This window comes from Nicrophorus vespilloides, unplaced genomic scaffold, assembly GCF_001412225.1.
Source record: "Nicrophorus vespilloides isolate i.1.1-1 unplaced genomic scaffold, Nicve_v1.0, whole genome shotgun sequence".
Lineage (NCBI taxonomy): Eukaryota > Metazoa > Arthropoda > Insecta > Coleoptera > Silphidae > Nicrophorus > Nicrophorus vespilloides.
Window position 1 is genome coordinate 32,198 of NW_017096314.1, and position 22,498 is coordinate 54,695.

The following is a 22,498-nucleotide window of genomic DNA, read 5'->3' on the forward strand; positions in this document are numbered from 1 at the left end:
GAAATTAATTTTTGGACAGATTTGGTTCTCGAACAATGATCCAAAATCTAATAATCTAGGTTAACATTATGATTATGTTAATAAAGTTTGTTTTGCTTGGAATAAATAATGTCAAAGTATCATAAATAGCTGCCTCGTTGATATGTTACACAAAAAATAGAAAAAAAAAGCTAAATTTCGATTCTCGAAAGTCTCGGTTCTCGATCAATGATACAAAAAAAAACATCACAGTTGAACTTTTATGAAATGATTATTAATTAAATAAAGTTTTATTTAATTGCTTTACGTAGAAAAATTGTAAAAAAAGCAAAATAGGAAATAAAATAGTAAACACAACTCGTAGAATATACCTAAAAATAATTTTTTTTTTAGAAAATAATATCAAATATAATTATTAGGCATTTAAATTGATTCGTTCTAAATATATTGGGCGAAATAAAAAGTTCTGAGCGTCTTTTGTTATATTACTTTAGTGAGCCACATATCTCACTATGTATACATCTTGAATCTTGTCATACTATAAAACTTAAAGGCGACATAACGCTTTAAAAAAAGTTCTTTGACAGTTTTGTGTTTAGTGATCCAGTTGTGTGTTGGTGGTAAAAAAAAGAAAAGTAGATTCGCCAAAAAAAAATGTTTTTTATGGACCCAATACAGTATCAAATGCAACAACAAAGCGTTAGTTCTAATACTTCTGTTCTGGTAATATGGACATCGAACATGAGACACGCTTTGGTAGGCCAATCATCAAAAATGTTAATAAAATCAAGGAAAATGTTGGCTCAGGAACTGCAAATTAGCCAGAAAACCATTTGGAGCCATCTGCATAAGTTTGGTCTCAAGAAGAAGCTGTATGTATGGGACAACACGCTCAGAACTTTTTACTTTACCCAATATTATATGAAACATACAAAATTTAGAAAGATACGATCAACGATCAAAAATATAAAATTCTCACTTGGAAAACGCATATATTATTTCATTAAATATTTAGTTTTGTGTATTCTAATAAGCCCAAGTAAGGTAGTGAAAAATACAACCTTTTGCTAAATAAATACTTGTATTTATATAATAATATTAAAAATAATACACAGAAAATAAAACACAGCTAAATGTTGATTCTCAGAAGTATTAGTTTCCGAACAAATGATACAAAATAAAAAGAACTAGGTTTTGCTTTTAGAAAATGCTTACGTTCATTAAATATTACTTTAAATGTATTACATAAATTCCAAAAATGTTAAAATAATTCACGTAAAATATAGATAAACTGTTAGTAGTTTTTTTTTGTTATATATGTTTTTTATTTATAAATGTTTATTTTTATTTGTATAATAGTATATTATGGTTAAATACAACAAATGTTAACAATAAGTAGTTTTATATACAGCAATAAATAATTATTAAACTTCTTTGTAAATATCAAATGAAAAAATAATTGAAAACAACAACATCCAAAATTAAACAATCAGGGTTAAACTTTTTTTAAATGATTAATTTGATTGTCTCTCTTATATAATATATTTTTTTTATGATCTGTTTACGAACAGAATTTTGTAGGTTGATTACATGATGATTTCGGTTTATGAAGTACAAGAAGTTTGTGGTTCCGTTATTACAAAAATATGAAATTGTATACTAACTAGTTAGTTGTTTATATTTGTTGAAGATTAAATTAATAATGTCTGTTTGTATTTATTGTTTGCTTTAAGATTTAGTTTGTCATATGTACATAATAATAATAGTTAATATTTGTGTTGCTATTTTAATAGGTTTCCTGTTTCCCAAAGTGGACCCTTGGGTACGCTAGAAAACATAAATCAAACACAAAGTGGGCTTTGAAAGGCGGTATGCTTTAAGGGACTTCAAGTTACCTGTAAAATATAATGTTCCATATGTGTAAAACATTGCTTTCAAAAAAAATGTATGGAAATTTGATAATACTAATAATTAATTAAATTTGAATAAAATAATGAAATATCCAGTTTTATATATAAGATTAAAAACTTTAATAATAACTAATTTGATAGTCACATTGCTATTATATATATTATTCATCAAAGAAAAAAAATCGGAATATGAGTTTACATTAATTAAAAACAAAAAGGTTTGTTCTTTAATGATTTCATTTAAGAATTTTGCTATTATTATGTGGGTGCGTAATCATCGTGATAAACAAATATTGCTATAATTGTTAAATGCTATAAATATTTGTGACAGGTGTACCAACAAAGTAGCAAAAAAATGCGATTTACTTACCAGTAAGATGTTGGTAGTTATGGAAACGAATGACAGCGAATTTGAGAGCGTAACTGCATTAGGAGTGTAAGCTTTAATAAAACAGAAAAAAACATCATGAGAAACATTTAACAATTATTTATTCACCACAAATACAAAAAAAATAATATAAAGTAAAAATCAATATAAAATTAAAAACTTAATAAAACAAAAATTTCATCTACATGAACACAAAAACATTAACATAGTGCGGTTTCAATCAGTCCTGATTTACTATACAGTAATAACTCGCATAATGTAGTTTTAACTAATACAGCAAAACCTGCCATAGTGCGGATTCAATGAATTATATTTCACTATATAGCTATTCGCACAATGCGGTTTTAATGAATTCAAATACAGCAATACTTCACATAGAGCATTTTCAATCTATTCCGATTCACTTTACACCAATTCTTTGCACAGTGCGGTTTAAATCTATTCTGTTTCACTGTACAAGCAATACCTTACATAGTGCGGTTTAAATCAATCCCATTTGACTATACAGCAATACATCTCATAGTGCGATTTCAAGCTATTCTGATTCAGTATACATCAATATCTTGCATAATACGGTTCCAATGAATTCTAATTCAGTATACAGCAATACTTCGCATAAAGCAGTTTCAATCTAATATTTAACTATACCGATTCACTTTACATCAATTCTTTGCATAGTGCGGTTTCAAGCTATTCTAATTCAGTATACAGCAATACTTCGCATAGAGCGATTTCAATCTAATATTTCACTATATAGCAATACCTTACATAGTGAGGTTTAAATAAAACCTGATTTACTATACAACAATATATATTGTAGTGCGTTTCAAGCTATTCTGATTCAGTATACAGCAATAACACGCATAATGCGGTTTGAATGAATTATAATTCAATATATCGCAATACTTCACATAGAGCGGTTTCAATCTAATATTTCACTATACCGATTCACTTTACATCAATTCTTTGTATAGTATGGTTTCAATCTATTCTGATTCTCTATACAGTAATACCTTGCATAGTGCGGTTTTAATTTATTCTGCTTCAGTATACAGAAATACTTTGCATATAACAGTTTAATCAATCCTAATTGACTATACAGCAATACATCTCGTAGTGAGGTTTCAAGCTATTTTGATACAGTATGTAATACCTCGGATATTGCGAATTCAATCAATCCTGATTCACTATACAGTAATGCATCGCATAGTGCGGTTCCTATAAACTATGATACACTATTCAGAAAAACCTCGAATAGTGCGATTTAAACCAATCATAATTCACTATTCAGAAATACCGCGCATAGTGCGGTTTCAAGTAAATATAATTCAATACCTCACATGATGAGGTTTCAATCATTGAACTTGAACTGATTTTTATTACACCATTTTTTTTTCAAATATTGCTATTATAATTCCCATTTAATTACATATAAATTCTAATTGTATAAAAAATAATTATTTATTTTAAGTAATTTTGTGCATACATCATTAAAAACGAATAGTTTACGTTTCACTGTTCGTAAACATAATTAATATTAAATAATAATTCATTTGTCTACACTAATTTGAGTGTTTAATTGACCCAAATAATGTGATCAGTCAAAACCAAATTATACTAGAAATCAAATTAAAATCATTTATTCATTATTAATACCGTAAATTATCAAACATTATTTCAATGGCAAATTAAATGCACGAAAACTAATAAACATAAATTTAAAAAAAAACACTTATATTCAATTGAAACTAATTTCAACAATAAACCGATTCGATTGTGTACGACTTTAATCCATAATATTGTTCAATCCAAAATTTTTATTTGCAAATTATCTGCAAATGGAATTGTTTTACGTTCGTTTGTGGATTTCGCGTTGATTATTTTTCGGAGGCCGAGCGTGAAGTGAAAATTATCAGCGCAATAAATATATTTTGTGATGGAGCAAATATTTCGTTTTACCATTTCAGCGTCGACACGAAAAGCTTTATACGTTATTTTTTATTTATAAATATGCCCGCATTCCCTTCCGAAACACAAAACGTAACTATTTATAGTCATAAATAGAATTCTATCGATGACCTAACCCATTCACATTCATGTTGATTACAGTTTTTTTTAAAGAAATGTATATAATGGGTTGAGAAATTTTGGTTTTCACAAATAGATGTATGTTTTAAGGGACTTTTGTCAATGTCAAGCTATTTTTTGACAATTTCAGCTATTAGTTTAGGGTAAATTTTGACATAGACTACAAAAATGAAGATTGAGGTTACTAAAGTGATATTTGATGTTGATTTCTTAACACAACAGTCAAAGACGCTGAAATTGATGAGTCGATAATGTGAGATATTTCATAAAGGCTAAATGTATAACACTGAAGAATTAAAAATTATTTGAAACAGGGGTCTGTGAACACCTATTACCCCAAATTTTATTAATTTTTGCCAACAGTCTTCGGGCATGGATGCATTTAGATTGACAAGGGGACATCAACATATGTTTTCTTCAATTCTAATATTTTTTTGTGGGCCCCACAAATTCTCGTATACGCTAAAATACATCGTGGGTCCCAGGCACCTAAGATAGTCCTGTTTTCAAAGTCCTGTCGATTTCTCTGCAATGTTTTTATCTTAATTAAAGGAGAAAATTCTTGTTAGCATAAGTAGGTTATTGCAAATAACAAATTTTAAACGTCCGCAAAAAATATTATTTTTTACCACATTTGGGGTAATTTTACCCTGACTTAATATGTCTTGGACTCGTTAAGACGCTCGATATTAAAGATAAATGAATTTTATTTCACACTACAAAACCAAAATTCGCAACACAGTTATTGGAAAATCAATGTTTTTCAACTTATAAAGACGGATTTTGAGTCTAACCATAAAATATATTTGAAATATTCAATATGTTGTTACGTGAATTGAACAATTTTCAAACTGAAATTATTTTATGCTAGACAGGAATTCAAGAGAGAAGACAAATGGTATTAGTAACACTTCTCATTTATTTACAAAATCTACATAACGTTTGGATAAAGACGTATTTCTAGCTGCAAAATCTAATATCATTAAGTTATCTAGATAAATTTTGTCGAAATTATATACAAATTATTCCATATTAAAGGGATTCCTAAACTATGCTCCGTCGCAAAAATTGAAGAAAAACTATTATTGACATAATTTGACCTGAGTTTGACATGGGGCTCCGCGGAAAAAAAATATTAAGGGCGAAAAACTTTGGGTACCGCTGAAAATAACTGCGATGATGAAAAATGTGTTGAAAATCGATACATAAATATATTCAAGAACTGGAAGAAATGAATATTTAGTATTAAAGGGTACAAACAGAAGATAAAATAAAATAAATTTATTAGTCCATACATTAAAAAGGAGAGAATTTTTTCTCTTTCTGGCATTTTTTTAATACAAAACTGAGATAAATTTATTTTTTTTATGTGATATTCAATGATATAGCATTGCTTTTACTTTTGTCTAAATATATTGAAAAGTTTTAAATTAAGTTGTAAATATATATTATCTCAATTTATCACAAACCGGTTTATAGAAAAGTTGAGATTCCTAATGTTGTTTTTCCCCAATTTGAAACGTATTGCGCTAAAGTAGGATTAGAACTAATTGCCGCACGTTTATATCATGTGTTATTTTCATAACATCAGCACAATGTAGGTCACGCGAAGTCAAAATTGTAGTCATCATCGACTGTTTTGGATTATGAGTGTGTCGAGCGTTATTTTGGATTATCAGCAAAAGGTCGAGATTTCGTTTAAGATATAAGATTTCATACGCGATAGCTAAAGATTAATCAACTATCCTTTTGTCTTCTTCTGATATCCACACTTATTCCCTCTTTCGCACAGAATCGTCGAGAAAGGTAAATTTTCAGAAGCGTTGATAACGTTAAAAGTTTTGCCTCCGGCATCATTAAAATGTATCTCGATGAAGGGATCTAAATTGTTTTCTTTTCGCAGCAGAATTGCCCTTTTATCCTTCTTGCATTCGCACCGGGTGGTGGTGAGATGGCTGCGGTTGCTGATGGTGGAGGAAAGGTGCTGTTATCACCGTCCTCGCTGAAGCCCGGCACTCCCCTTTAATTGTGTTTGGCATTTGTTTTGCGCTGAGGCTTTTCAGCAAAGTTCAAGCCGTGATAATGTTATATAATGCGTTGGCATAGACAAAGGGAGATAGGGAACGTGCTGCGATGGAGAAGAAAGTCAAGTGAATGGGTAAAACATGAAGAGAAACTTGTTGATGTTGCCCGAAAGACAAAGACGTGGCTGCCGCATTTGAGTTCGCATAATGAAATGCATTTGAGAATTGGCGGTGCATCAAACGCGCGCCCTCAATGCCATTAATTCACTAATCGATTAAATGTTATTGTTACAAATTTACAGCCTCGCATTTGAGAGACCTCTATTGGATCACTTTTTAATCATTTTATTTGTAGAAATAGACATTTTTACCTACATTTGGTGTAATTTGCTCCGGTTCGCAGAGACCTAACTTATCTTGGACTCGTTAAGACGCTCGATATTTGAGATAAATGCGTTTAATTTCACACTACAAAGCCAATTATTAGATAAATGTTGATTTTCAACTTAAAAATAGACATTGAATCGTGATAATGTATATATAAAGATGTATTTATACCACCTCTGTAATACAATGGTTTAGATGCTATTACAGTGTAAATTCGGTACTAGAACAATACGCTAACAGAACAAAATATCGGTTCTCGAACAAATTATCCATAATTTAAAAAAAAAATTGACTGTTTCAAAGAATATAGTTATTCAATTTTTGTTATGTTTATTTTATGACTGTTGCAATAAATGTTTTTATTGCTTAGAATTGTATGTAAGTTGTTTAATAAACTATTTTATGTATCAATTACTAATGTAAGCATTAAAATAAGCAATCATTTATGAACTTTAAAAAGGAATTATGAAAATTTACATTAAGTTTTAAAGGGTTTCGGTATCGAACAATTTGGGTTTTGAAACGAATTTTATGACTATAGAACTTTAGTAATTGTAATTCTAAACAAATGTTCCGAACTGTTTAAAATCGGACTAAACAAAGACTTCAAAACCATATAAAATATATGTAAAGAGACTTAATTTCTTCTATACAAATTGATCTAGAAATTTTATGTTTTATTTTCTAAGAATTTATTTTAATTTTTCTCAATTAAAATTTATTTTTTTTTTTAGGAAGTTTCAAACTTAAATAAATAATAAATCCGGATTTTAGACTGTTATATAAAAAATCTCTAAATTTTATAAATTAATAATTAGCAAAATAATGACAATTAATTTATAGAAAATGAACTTAAAAATTCATACATTATATTTAGTTATTAACACTATAATTATTGGTTCTCCTTATTATTTATTTTGTATATTATGTTTATTTTATTTTTACATATTAATAGGTCAAATATTATTTTTTATTAATATAATAGTAATATTTATTGCAACAATAAATCACACAATGGGGGTGCATGTAGCCAGTCAATACTAAATTTAATTAAATGTTAAATATGAAACACAAATAACATTGCCTTCTTCCATTCCTAGCAATACATCTATTGAAGTTGGGAGATTTACATTTTTGTTTTATATAAATTCACTCAACAGTATGCATACTATTATTTGGGCATTCAAAAAATATATCATTTGTAGTGGATATCATCCCACAGTCATAGTGCAGAGAATACACCAAAAATCTGTCGTGCCCAGTTCGTAATCTGCACAGAGCTGATATTTCAAATTGGCCATAGGTCTTTCTGTACTTATTTAGTTATTTTATCAAGATTGTCTATTAATTTGTGAATGAAATTAATAATAATTATTACAGTATAAACAAAATTATTAATATCTACTCATATGTTATAAAATCAATATATTGCTTTATAATTTGTAATTGAATTTTCATACAATTAATTATTTATTATTAACTTTTGAAATAATAATTATTGACATAAACTTATACATAATATTAATTGAAATTATCGCAATCAGTGGCGAGTTTTTCGCACTTGAGAGGACACAGGCGCAATTCAATTTTGAACTATCCCTCTAAATATTTTCTCTACTTTTTTTTTATCCCTGAAAAACATTTAAGTCATAACTCAATATGTATATTGTGATTAGGCTTTATACAAAAACAGAACTTTTCTACAAATTTTCACAAAAAAATAGATCCATTGCACATTTACAGAAATGGAACTGTTGATGTTGATTCATAATTAAGTAATTTAAGAATTTGATCATTTTGTGCAATGATTACTTGCAAATAAATACTCTGTCCGGAAATATGTTAAACATTTAAATTTTTTAGTATAACTAAATACAAATAATTTTCGTATATTCAAAATTTCGTTAAAGTGAGATTTAGCCATATTGAATCAGTAAATCGGCCTTCACAACTTTATCTTATTTATATTAGAAAATTTATAGAAATTTCCATAATTGATTCCATACACGTCTGTAATGTTATAAAAACGTTATCAAGATTATTTCTTTCTAATTTATTAAAAGCACCTTGAACACATTCAATCAATTCATCAATTATGCTTGTCGAAGCTTCATGTCGTAGTGATTCAATATAGTTAAAAAAAAATCGAAATCTAAAAAGTTTAAATGGTTGTGACTTAAATTGAATATTCCAACAATCAGTAGAACCGTGTTCTAATTTTTGTCTGTTCTTCATATACTATAATAGCTGTTGCAATATACCACGACGTTGTTGACTAATGAATTACTTCGAATTATCTCTTCTTTGTAAATTCACTTTATTTGGGTTAAAGTTTTCCATTTTGTACTTACAGCAGTGACTATTTTATTTTTCTTAGAAAAACTAATTTTTGGTATTCAAATTCCAACTAAACTCAAAAGCAACGACTGTCAAATTTGTTAGATTATTTCGCTATCAATGTAAACAATACCAATATAAATAGTATTGCCAGTTGCGTTCGAAACTCTAGATAATCTAAAATTTTCTTTCAAATGTATACCATATTTTTGGAGGGAGTATAATTTTCATTTCAAAAAGAGGCTGCACTTACTCATGTTTTAAGTTAAATCATTTATATCACTATATTTAGTTCCAGTAGTTACTACAGTAAATGGAAATATATTGCTAGTTGTAGGTACATTTTGAACACTATACATTCAAGTTACTTCGCATGTCGACATGTGGTGTGGTTGCACCATTAAGTGCACGTCTGGTTTGGTCGGGGCCACAGATGCGTAATGGAATGCATTAAATTAATCTGCCTAACCTCGTGCAAGAGCGAAACGTCGTTCGTTATTGGATGATAATGAATGCAGAAATTAAACCAAATATAGTAGTTATGATGGGAATTTCTTTCATTATTCCATAACGGACGATGTAAATATGACATAAACAAAAATGATTTATTGCTTCTTCTTCGTCGGCGCCGATTTCATTAAGTCGCCTTACAAAAAAAAACAATATTGACACGAAAACAGCGGACGGTCTAGCATATTACATTCCCTAACGCATTCCATAAAACTACAAAACTCTTCATCATAATTCCGCATTCATAACATTAGTTGAATCGTTTCACTTTATTGGCAGTAGTAAAAAAAATAATTGCGTTACAAAAAATCCGGTTAAACGACGCTCCAATCTTGCGGCCTTCGCGGATAAAAACGTTATTAAATACGATACAAAAGGATTTACGGAACATTTTGCCCCTCCTAACGAACCGCAAAACCGAAAGCGCGTGTAATTGGAATGCACGTTCGGTTTTCGTTTTCATGTCGGTAATTGCGTTTGCCGCTCTTCCATCGATAATTTTCCACTCGCCGTCCGCAAAAGTTCTATGCTTTTTTTATTGAAATTCAGCTTCGATTCGAGAAGATTGTTGTTTTCATTCGATTTGTAGTTCGTGAGCTTTTGTATTCAGAACAAGCGAATGCAATTTATTTACTTTTATACCCGGCGCATCCACCATTTGATACAATACACAGATAGAGACGAACGCGCATTACTATTGTATGTTATCTTCGGGAATTGATCTGGGTTAAAATAACGAACATCGGAATAATAAATATTGGACTTTAGATTCAATCGCGTTGAATACCATCATTTTTTACGTGGAATGTGTTTCATTCATCAATACAATCATTGATGTACAGCAATAACTCGCATAGTGCGGTTAAGCTATTTCGGTAATATCCCACACATAGCATAAAAAACTTGACTGTACATAATATATTTCAAAATAAAGATTAGTTGAAATATTTTTAAAAATGTGTCAAAATTGCCTAACTTTGGACAACAATTAGTTGCCTAAATGCAGGAAAATTATTGAAGGCGATTATAAGTAATTCCCTTACAACCATCACATTTATCACATTTTTGAAGTTTCGTTTTTAAGTTAAAATAATAAAGATGCTGAAATTTGAACGGTGCCCAAGTGCCTTAAGCAGTATAAAAATTTTGTAACATTGCACAATTGACTTATGGTTGCAATTTGTGAGTAGTAAATTAGTTTACTATAGCAATGACCTAAAGCAAATAGTGTAAATGGCACTTATTTAACAACAATTTATTATAATTACTTTAGTAATATGACATAATCTGGGTAAACGAGGACTTTAAAACCATACAAAAAAAATACATACAATCACAAGGGAAAACATAAATCCGGACTATAATGACAAATTACGGTCATGTGAAAATTATTTACTAATTATCAAAGGTACCTAATTCTGGACCATAAATAGTTGTCTAAATTGGATATGACAAATTAAAAGAAAAAACAGAAAGCGATTATCAGTATAGTTACTATACAACCACATATCGTCTTAGTTATGTTTTATAAAAAATGAATTATATTATTTTAATCCTATAAATGTGTAAAGAAATACAACAAATAGATATACTAAAGGTGAAATACACTAGTATGACTAGTTTACAATAAGTACAGGTTAGTTACATTTCCTTTCAACTTAATATTAATCAAGATACAAAGCTTCTCATGAAAAAAGCGTTACCATTTTGATGTTAAATATTTTTTACAAGAGAAAATATAAAAATATACTTTTATATAAAATATACTCAATATTTTCAATTATGTATAAAATATATAGTCAATCAATATTGACCTAATATTTTTACTCAGTGAAAACGGTCACAGTAATATAAAGAAAAGCTTTTATATAAGAAATTTTCTAATAATCATCATATTTTTCTTTCCATTTTGTTGAGTTTTTTTATACGAGATGAACAAATATTTGAAACTGTTAAATCAGAGAAAACGAGGAGGCCATGAATGTGGTGATATAAATTTTGAACTAAATCGACCAAGAAATATGTCTTTCAAAATGTGTTTTATCTTTTGTTATGTACGCCGTGTATAGTCATCTTTATGATGCCATGTGTGTTAACTGAGGCTGAAGGAAAATGTTCAATAACACACAATACATTCACCGGTTACGAATATTGCAGTCCTTTTTATCTTCGCAAAAAAAATGTCCAATATTGACCAAAATTCACTCCAAATAACCTCTTTATTTAGATGTAATAGTTGATTACAATAATTCCCAACCGAAAATCATTATTCATAGTTTACAAAATTGACATTTATTTTGACGAAACATTTTTATGAAAATAATATATCTTTTGTTATTGTATTTTTTTTGTCCGGTTACCGTTGTAGAGATATCAAGAAAGAATTGAATAGTTCAAAATACAATACTGTCAAATAAAAATGAAAATAATGATAACATTTATTTAATGACAATATTATAATTATATATGTATTAGATAGATTACATCAGCGAATCTCAACCATTTTGGCAAGCGAGTTAACATATTTATTTGTAGTTGTACTGCGACCCAATTGTTTATAGCATAGAATTGATACATTGACGCAAGATGACATCTGTCATTTCTAGACCCATTAAAAATGTATCCTGTCCCAATTTTGTGTCGCTATCCACAGGTTGAGAAAGATTGATCTATATTTCGCAACTGTCAATTACAAATTGATTTGATCTCTTCATATATCATAACAAAATTAAATAGTTAACCCTTTACAACTGTTATCTAAAAATTTGACATAACCTCAAACAAGAAAAATGGATATGATACAAAGCAAATACGTTTATTTTATGACTACTTGCAAATATTACAGAATTATAACACTTGAAGTTATAATAATATGATTTTGAGACATTTAGACTATTAACATCACTCTTTGAGGGGCGGTTGGACACGCACTGGCCCATGCCTAATGGGGAATTATTATATTTTTTTTAGAAAATGTCCAGGAAAGAAGAATTATCCTTTTATTTGATAAGTTTAATTCAGACATAGCTGTCTGATTCAGTTGTCTAGAAATTTATTCGATCTAGAAATTTAGGAATTTAACCCCTCAAAGAGTTAAGTACAAAAAAATGACAGTAAAATAGAAAGGTAACGTTTCATTTAACTTAATACTTCAATAAAAATATGATACTAAAGTTAAACGCTAACACTTGCTTTATAACAATCAAAATAATACATTATATAGTTACAATTAGGTTTTAATCTGTGTTTTACACTTCAGTACAATCAGTGCTAAAATCCCGGTTTTATCGAGGAACTAAATCAATAAAAAAAGTAAATACCGCAAAAAGAGTGAAAAATCTATTATTTCTCGATAAAAATAAATCTGTACTATTTTTAGTATTCACTTTTATTTTGAATAATTCAAATTTTCAAACTTGGATTAATCGAATAGCACTATGTGCAAATGTAATATATATTTGTATAGTTAAATAAGAGAGGGAGATAGAATAGGTGAAGCGTGAATTCCGACTTCCAATAACTAACTATCAATAGATTTGCGCCGTTATTGAAACAGTGATTCCGCATCTGGTCATGTTGCGATCGTCGACATCATCATCATCATTACAACGATCCTCTAATCACGCTGTCTTACTGACACGGCACGAGGGGGTTCCCCGCATTACTCGGACAACCCGGTGAGTGATTGCAAGCATTAATCATCTGCAGACCATGCAATTAATCAACTACCCGATTACCAGATACACACATAACGTTCGACCGCAACAAAACATCAAGATTCAATAAGAGCAACAACATCAATAAATTAAAAATAATATATTTTCAGTTGGATTTTATCTGTGTGTAACGTATGAATAAGTAATGCATATAAATCCACTCGTTCAAAATAATTTCTGTTTGAGTCCGAGGCCCCAACTATTTAGCAATAACTAATTCCACCCGCAGTTGCCCGAACCAAAGTGGATGAATACGTTGCGTAATTCCTCGGGGCCGGTCCTCCACCCTTGCACAGGTATGTCAATTGAAATTCCGCATTGGCCTCGACGCATTCACCATTACCTGCACACATACAATCCAACATCGACAAACCCAAACGTTCATTTAATATCCATATACCCTTTCCAATTCCCTTTTGTGCGCACATTTCAAAAGCGTTCAATAAACTCAAAAAAACATAATCAATTTGTTACTAATTTCATACCATCAACTATTGTACAATTACTTTATATATAATCGTATCTCGTTTAACATTATCTAAGATAACGAAGCTTCGGTATAACGAAGTCAGTAATTTCTATGATCAGAAGTATAACAACGAATTAGAAATTAAGTTAGCCAGATTTCTCAATCAATGGATTTCGAAAATGTTGATGAAGATGATGTTAGAAATTTATTGAAAGCAGATTAATTAAAACTAAAATGAGAAAAAAAAATGAAGGAAAAGAAAATTTACAGAAATCCCTTAACGTCAACGTCTGTCACGGTACTTTTCAAAATTGTGTCAAGAGAAATCAGCCCTTTGCGCTAAATAATGTTTTAAAAATTATCACAAACAATACAAATATTCGTTTGCTTTTTGATCATACACTTTGTATGATTATATTTTCTGTTCATATAAACCAACTTTGATTTTTTGTTTTCCTCCCTAAGGCTATGTATTCACATTTAGACTGATATACTACGAATTTCATAGTAGTTGCAAAAATATAGCAAGTAAACAAAGTACGAGATAACTCGTTGTTGGCGTCCTAGGCAATAACGCAAACTACTAGTTATCTCATAGTCAACGTGTTAAATGATATTGAAAATGTTTTTGTTTAGTGAAAACGATCTTGATTTGGGAAGACGTGTTATTGTTAAGCAATCAATGTTAAATGCAATAACAACGTATAGGAAATTGTTAAATAAAAAAAAGTACAAACAATCAGCTTTAAACTCATATTTTATTATATTATTTTGAACTTTGAAGTTTGGTTTATTATATGAACTGTTTTTTTAATTTTAGATATAATCCAAATAATTTTAACATCATAAACAAGATAAAGTCAAAAGAAATAGAGGCGAAAAATATTATTATTAAGAAATTCAAAAATGAATGAAAATACTAATATGGAATAAAATGTTCCATTTATAGTATTTTTTGTTTGTGAAACAAGTAAGACCCAAACATCTAAGAAATTTACCAAGAATACTTCACTGTGCTAACTATAATGGAGAATTAAGTTTAAAATTAATTGACTAATATTAATCAAAAAACTTTTCTTTAACGATTTTAATAATAATTATTGCATAATTAATTTTAACCAGTTAAAAACATCACTTGGATTGATTAACGTCTAACACGATGGGTGATATCGTGCACTAAAGTAAATTAACAAAATCTTCTACTTCCGGCTGGGAGTGAGTCCCCTGGCGTGGGAAAGTTCTGGGTGCCACTTCCTTTTGTTGAGAGGAAGAACTCAATACTTTCTGCTCTCCTCGGAGCCCATAATTGCCTTAATGCCATCTTGACGTTAATTTGTTAATGCCGGCTCCAAAGAAACCTGAAGATCAATTGTTAAAATCGAGAAATACATCCTTGCAAGAAGTGGTCCAATGCTTAGAAACAATTATAGTCAGTTAGTGCAAGATCTGATGAATACAATGGACGATAGAGTTCCATAGTCCAGCTCCTGTAGTTTGAGTATTTTCCTGCAATAATTTTGGCTTCATTTGGATTCACCAATCTCTGTTTAATCTATAACTCCCTCATCATTTCATTTATTTGGTTCTAGTTAACTCTTTGAGGCGGCAGGAAAGTGAAAATTATCCTTTAATTTGGTTGTTATGTCAAAGGACGCTCGATAGACTATACCATCCAATGTTGATTCAGTTGACGAAGCTATTTAATTCAGTTGTCTAGAAATTTAGTAATTTCCGGCCCTTCAAAGAGTTAAAGCAAAATATAAGATATCTGGTATTAAAGTTGGTACTTGGGACATTTCATGACCTAATATAATATGATTTTACTTTCTTTGTAAGTTGTTTTGTTGATTTAATAAAACTTTTCTTTGTTAGAAAACATTTTGTTTTCTTTACATTCTGGTCATAGTATTTTTACCTCCCAAAACAAAGTTTCTTTTGAAGAAGAAGTTTCGTGGAATGCATTATCCATTCGTTAATCGAGGTGTGACTGTACTGGATTTATTTTCGCGTGTCGATAATACCCGACACATAATAAATGCGGCTACGTTTATGGACCGAAATTAACGAGACTCGTTAAATCGGCGCGCCCAGCAAATGAAATCGATCATTCCATCACATTCTACAAATTGTATAAAGAAATAATCAAAAAAAAGTATAAAATTAAATGGAATAAATACACACTTTTTCCTTCCTACAAAAAAAAACAACTAACGAATAATTCCGCAGACTCGGCAGTGAATGTATTTAAAAAAAAGGAAAAAAAGGGAATAGAAAAGAAACGAAGGCGCCCCTTGTTCCGCAATTAAACACGACGATGGCTGTCAATTAAACGACAAAAGGGGATTATTTTTATCCCTCGTTTCTCTCTCGAGGGACAATTTGCAATTCTGAAACATCGCGTCGCGCGAACCATGAAAAATAATAGCAATTATTTTAAGCTGCAATTTCGCAGGGCCTTTACGCTCATGGAATTTGAATTACTGCGAACGGTTTGGTCACATACTGAATAAGGGTTTTTGTACTTGCAGCGTTGCCAATTTGGCAGATTTTCCGCTAAATTTAGCAGATCAAATATCAATTTACAAGAAAGAATATCCAGTCTTCGGATTATTTAGCGTATTTTCAAGATAAGTATAAATTTAACCTTACAATAACATTTTAACATTGAAATTAAAAGAGAATAATTAATAAAATAAAACACATAATACATTTAATTCTAAAATCATCTCTTGTATGTCGGAAAACAAGAAATTTAAAATTAATTTCCCGAGAAATTACAAAATATTACATGTAGGGACAAAATAAGGAGTGAAATTACGTAAGTATCCATGCGGTCTTGAATATCGATTTAGTGTTACGACCTGTAAGCCGGACTACTTTCGTTTCCGGAAAATTAATTTCCCGAAATTCCCGAACTAGTTAAATTAATGTATAAAATTACAAAATACCAACGCGATTTTGAATTCTGATTTAGTATAACCACATATATTTGTGTCCGGTGATATTTGTTTCCGGAAAATGGGAAATTTAAAATTAACTTGAAAAGAATCCACAAAAATTTAAATTAAAGTATAAAATTACATAAATATTCTCGCGATTTTGAATTTCAAACAACCAATAAGTCGTAGTGTTTTTGTTTCCCGAGAAAATAGTTAATTTGAGGAAAAAAAATAAGTAAATATATATATGATTTAGGTTAGAGTTTATAGGTTTTTTTTTCGGAAAATAGAAAATTTAAAATAGAAATTATCCAGAGAATTCCAGAAAAACACATAATAGTCAAATTAAGGTGTAAAATTACATAAATATTTGTAAATATAAATCTTAAAAATACCCGAACTTTTTTGATGTAGTTATTTTTATGCGGTAATAATGTCCTCGAATAGTCCAGTTTCAAACAGTCCTGGGTATTGGCCGAATTGATAACCCAGACTATGCGAGGTATTGCTGTACATATGACTATTAATGAGGATTCAATTATTATTATTCTTAATTAAAATGTAGTTTATTTACTATGCAAATACTTCGCTATACTTCCGAAATAACAAACTAAATCAGCGATAAAATTAAATAATAACCGTTAGAAAAAAACTGAATTTCACTTTACTGAATGTTTGGTTATATAGTTTGTGGATTATATTTGGGTTTTCCTAATACGACAAAATCTTACCAATGTTTCAATATTGTTAACCTTGGTACATTCGGAAGCTGAAAATAAAAAAGTAGTAAAATTTAGAACAAATAACTCAATAAAACAGTTATATAATGGAAATAACAAAAAATATAGTGAACATTGCATATGCAATTGGTTGAGCATTTCTTGTACCGTTGCCAACATATAAAATTTTCCACAAAATGTAACAAATTTGTTTTGTAAGAAAAAATAAGTACTTTGCGGATCGCTTGGCGTATTCTCAAGATAACATTGCGTTTAAAGACCTTGCCAATATAGCTTTTGCTATTTTAATATTTACATTACAAATAAATAATATACAGTAAAAGAGTTTTGCTATAACGCCGCTGGTAATGTATAATTCGTGTCCCGAACAAATCTATTTTTTTTAAATATGATTGTTGTAAATAATATTTCCATGTTTTAAACATATAAGTTTTCTTTAATTCCATATACTATTATAAGGGCGACAACAACAAGCAGGACAAGAGCGCGCAGAAGAAAGCGCGCAGTAACAAAAGCTGACAAGACAAAAGCGCGCAGTAAAACAACCACGTCAAATACACGCACAATATACACTCTACACTTAAAACTTGTGTACACATATTATGTATATTTTTGAATATGTTTCACTATACGAGTAAATATCCGGAAATCGTTAAGCAAAATTCCACAAAAAAATACTTTCAAATTCTCGATATTATGATATCAAACAAGGATGAACAGACCAACTGCAAATTATGTTTGACATCCGAGGTTCCATTGTGTTTCAAAAGGGCAAAAGGACTGCTATCAATAAGTCCATTAGTTTATTAATATCTATATACATTTAATAAATTTTAGTTATTATTTAAATTTCAATATAAACGTATCTATTTCAGAAAGTAATGTAATTTATATAATAGATATTGTTTCAAACTTTAAGTACAAACATAAATGTTAAATGAACTCGCTATTAGTTAACATTATGATATACAAGTTGATAAATAAGTTTCAGTATATAGTTCATTTTCATACATATTTTATGCATTATAAATAATGTTGTATACATTTTACGCGCGAACTAACGCGAATAGTGTATAACTCGGAAAATACATCCCCTTAGCGAAGTAACCATAAGGAATAAAATATAGTGGCATAAATTATTTAAGTTGCAGCAGATGCAAGCATATTTCGAGCAATAAAAAATGTGTGCAACGCATTTGAAATAAATGGTACAACCTGGTTAAGTGCATTATATAATGAGGTTAGCATATTGATTAGCATTATTGAAGTTGGTGCAAATTATATTTTCACGTATATTTATAAGTGAGATTACAATATTTATTTACAATTAAGTTAGCAGAAAAGTCATTGACCGAATATTTTGTCATATTTTAAATGATTCTTTGAAAATCATAAGCTACAAATGCTGCCTAGAATTCAGTTTTAGTGAAATTATCAGTAGTTAGTACACATGTCAATAATTAAAATATCTGATTAGTGAGTTAACGAATAGTTTCGTACTGCAAACAAATCGTTCAACATACACATGATCGTATAACAAAGCCAAGATTGGACTACTAACTGGCACCCTGTACGAAGTAACATAGGTTGCCTAGAAGAAATTTTCTTTCGTTACTTAAAAACTGAATATTATACTGGAAGACTGAAAGTTTTTGGTTTAAAACTAGTATTAGTAAAATTATTTACAAACACAACTTATTCCTATCTATATCAGAACAACCTGAAGTTAAAAAATCTTGTGCTAAAATCTTTCTACAATAAACAAATATAAGCTGTTACCTATGAAACTATAAAAGAATAATATAAATTGTAAACATAAAGTGATAAAATCTTTCTACAATGAACAAAGATAAACTGTTACATAAATTGGACCGATAAAATCAGAACAATCTGAAGTTATAGAAAATGTCTTAAAGTTTTTTTTACATTAAGTAATGATAATAAGTTGCCTACATTGGACCTGTCCTAGAAAAATGTAGAAGTTATTGGAAATAAGAAGTAGTTCCTTTATAAATTCATATCCATCCCAAATATGTTAAAGTAAAAAAATGAAGGAAGCTGTTGTCTCTATGCAAAAAAAGTACATGCTTTTATAATTTATTTAAGAAACTGACTAAGAAAACATGATACAGTGCACTTTCCATCCTGGGAAACAAGTTGCTGTGATTCCTTATTTTTAATATTTAAACATATTTAAGTGGTCCAATTTAGGCAACCCTCTCTTATATAATTAAAAATAAAACCTATGCTAATTCGATGAACCTGTCAAAATTACTTGTAAAACCTTGTAATATAGAAAAAAAATACTAATTTGTAGATAAATAACAAAAATAGTAAATATTTGTACAAATTGTATCAATATGCTTTCAGTTTAGTGTGAAATTTATTTTGTCGATTGGCAACAATAGTTTCTTATGTGCATTATCAATTCCCCTTTTGCCGTTTATTTTATTTTGGCTTTTTTTGGTCATTGTTCGAATCGCAGGTAATCGTGATCGCAATAAACGTCGCCGTCAAAGTGAAGACCGTAAATTTTCGGCCCCCGAAGGAGCGGAAAACTCTTTCTTCTTTTTCATTGCTTTTCCTCCCTATTCTCTCATCTCTTGGCAAGACGGCGTACGGTGCAAATAAAAGACGAAGTAAAACCCGCCCTCGGCTTGTCGAAAAATTCATCCTGTTCCTCCATCGGAAAAAAACGTTTGCAGAATACGAATCGCGAGGAAGTAGAAACGAAGTACAAAAGGTAAATATTGATGCTGATTGCCCGCCATTCACGGCGTGAATGCCAAAAGGAATTCGATTACCACATCCCGATTGTCGTTCTCCTATGTTGTATTGTATGTACATACGTATACCCAACACGTCTTTCGTTGAAATCCCTAGAGGATTTAGGAACAGTACCGCCCGTTAATTTTAATTGGCGTAATAAAAACTTGTTTTTCGTTTTAACCCTCGACACAAATACAAAAAAAAATACACACACAAAAATAAGAAAGAGTAAATAATGAGGACATAAAGAAATATGTTTGATGTTCATGTATTTTTTTATGGCCGATTCGCTTGCCAAAAACGCGACTTCTAATGAGACGGAATTAATGTCGCGGAATCGTAAAGCCGAAAATACCACTTCCATCGTAAAGCAAACGGGAAAATATACAAGAACACAGGATGCCATAACCTGATATATATATATTGAAAATTCCGGAGAGCCGCACAATGGCAACTTCATCCGGTTTAATTAACACGCTTAAAGGAGCGTTAATAAAACTACTACAGCGCCGGGCGAACATTACGTAAATACGCGAGCAATAATATCCTCTATGGATGCACATTGACGCACGCATGACGCTGCTCCAGGCAGATGATTGACAGCTGATCAATTGAATTATTGCGAAATTCCCGCTGCAATCACACTATAAAGGATACCACACACTAATAACGTAATGTAGGAATGGAAACTAAATCCAATTGAAGCGATCAATTTAGTTTCAGTGACATATAGTAGTTGGTACTGCTGTTTGTCGTTTATGTCTAATGTCATATGGATAACGCATAAATATAAAAAGAAACAGAATGAATGAAAAATAAACACAAAATTCCCAGAAATACCACAACATCTGACCATAGAACTTGGTACTTCTGATTGTCATTAATGTTTAATGTCCTATAGATAATATAATAAGAAATAAAATCAATAAATATATGATGGTATTCCATCAAAACTAAAATAAGTAAATAACTGATCAATTGAATTATTGCAAAATTCCAGCAGGTATTTAGCAGATAATGCACTTTTCGATTTACACAAATTTGTATCATTGCAAAATTCTATTAATTGCGAAAACAATTAATTTGTAGTCGATATAAAAAAACACCTGAAGAAGTTTTTTTGACGAAAAACCTTATCAATTCTGGGAGGATGTAATGTTTAAGAAAGGTTTATAGATCAAAAATGATGCATACATAATCATATATCTATATAGAAAAATTTTGATTTTAATTTTCGTGAAAATTCAACACGAACTTTCCGGACAATCCAATATAAAATACATTGACTTTGTTTTTCGAATGCCCCTGGGTACGTATAATTTGGTATCCGTACAAACATTTAATATAAAAATGCATGAGTTTCTTTACATATATCTTTCTTTCACGGCTTCTATAATTTCCATTTACTTTTTCAACTCTTCTTCGTAATGTTGCAATTATGTTTCATTTTTGTCTATATTTTATATATGTTATAAAATTTGATGGTTGATGTCTTTCATTACTTTTATATACGATTAAATATGAATATAAAATAAAATAATGTTTAATGATTTATTTAGAAAATGATTTCGGTTTTCGAACAATTTAATAAAGCAGCCAATGACGTAAAGCAAGGTTTTTAAGTCTTTATTCAATTGCAGCTATCATTTTAGTTTCAATGATATCGGACAAAAGTGGTTGGTAGTTTTGATTATAATTTATGTCTAATATTATATAAGCATAAGTATAACAAAAAAACAAAATCAATAAGGCTTTGATTCGTATTGATAGAATCATGAAGCCGAAAAAGATGCATGTTGTGACATTCCATCAATACCAAAATAAATAGACATGTCAAATACGAAATGAACTTCTTTCACAGAGAATTTTGCATTTCGTAATATGAAATATAATATCAGGTCTATACGGATAAGATAAATAATATGAAACAAAAAAATAAACATGGAAAAAATTTAAATATTTATTTCGAAATGTTATTGTGATGAGTAAGAAACTGTAATAAGTATTATATTAATTGTTGTCTATCGATTGTTTTCTACAAAATATATCTTTGAGAAGCATTGTATTAGATATATTGTATCAGTGGTGGACAAATGTGGCTCTCAATAATGATACGTGCGGCTCCCTAGACTTTTTTAACAGGCAGGTGGCTCCAGAAAGGCCGATAATATAATACATGTTATTAAAATCAAATGGGACCGATATCAAATTAATTGTAATGTAAGAAGTAGACCTGTAAGAA

At 29.6% G+C, this 22,498-nt stretch overlaps 1 protein-coding gene across 1 annotated transcript in view; it reads right to left on the reverse strand.

The window, feature by feature from the left end:
• Positions 1 to 17,516, reverse strand: part of LOC108556652 (octopamine receptor beta-2R) — a 45,266-nt gene extending 27,750 nt beyond the window's left edge. The window contains exons 1-2 of the mRNA XM_017912848.1: positions 17,479 to 17,516; positions 2,260 to 2,330 (exon numbers count right to left, since the gene is read on the reverse strand). The gene's annotated coding sequence lies outside the window, so the exon portion shown is untranslated. The remainder of the gene's footprint in view (positions 1 to 2,259; positions 2,331 to 17,478) is intronic.
• Between the last annotated feature and the right edge of the window lie 4,982 nt (positions 17,517 to 22,498).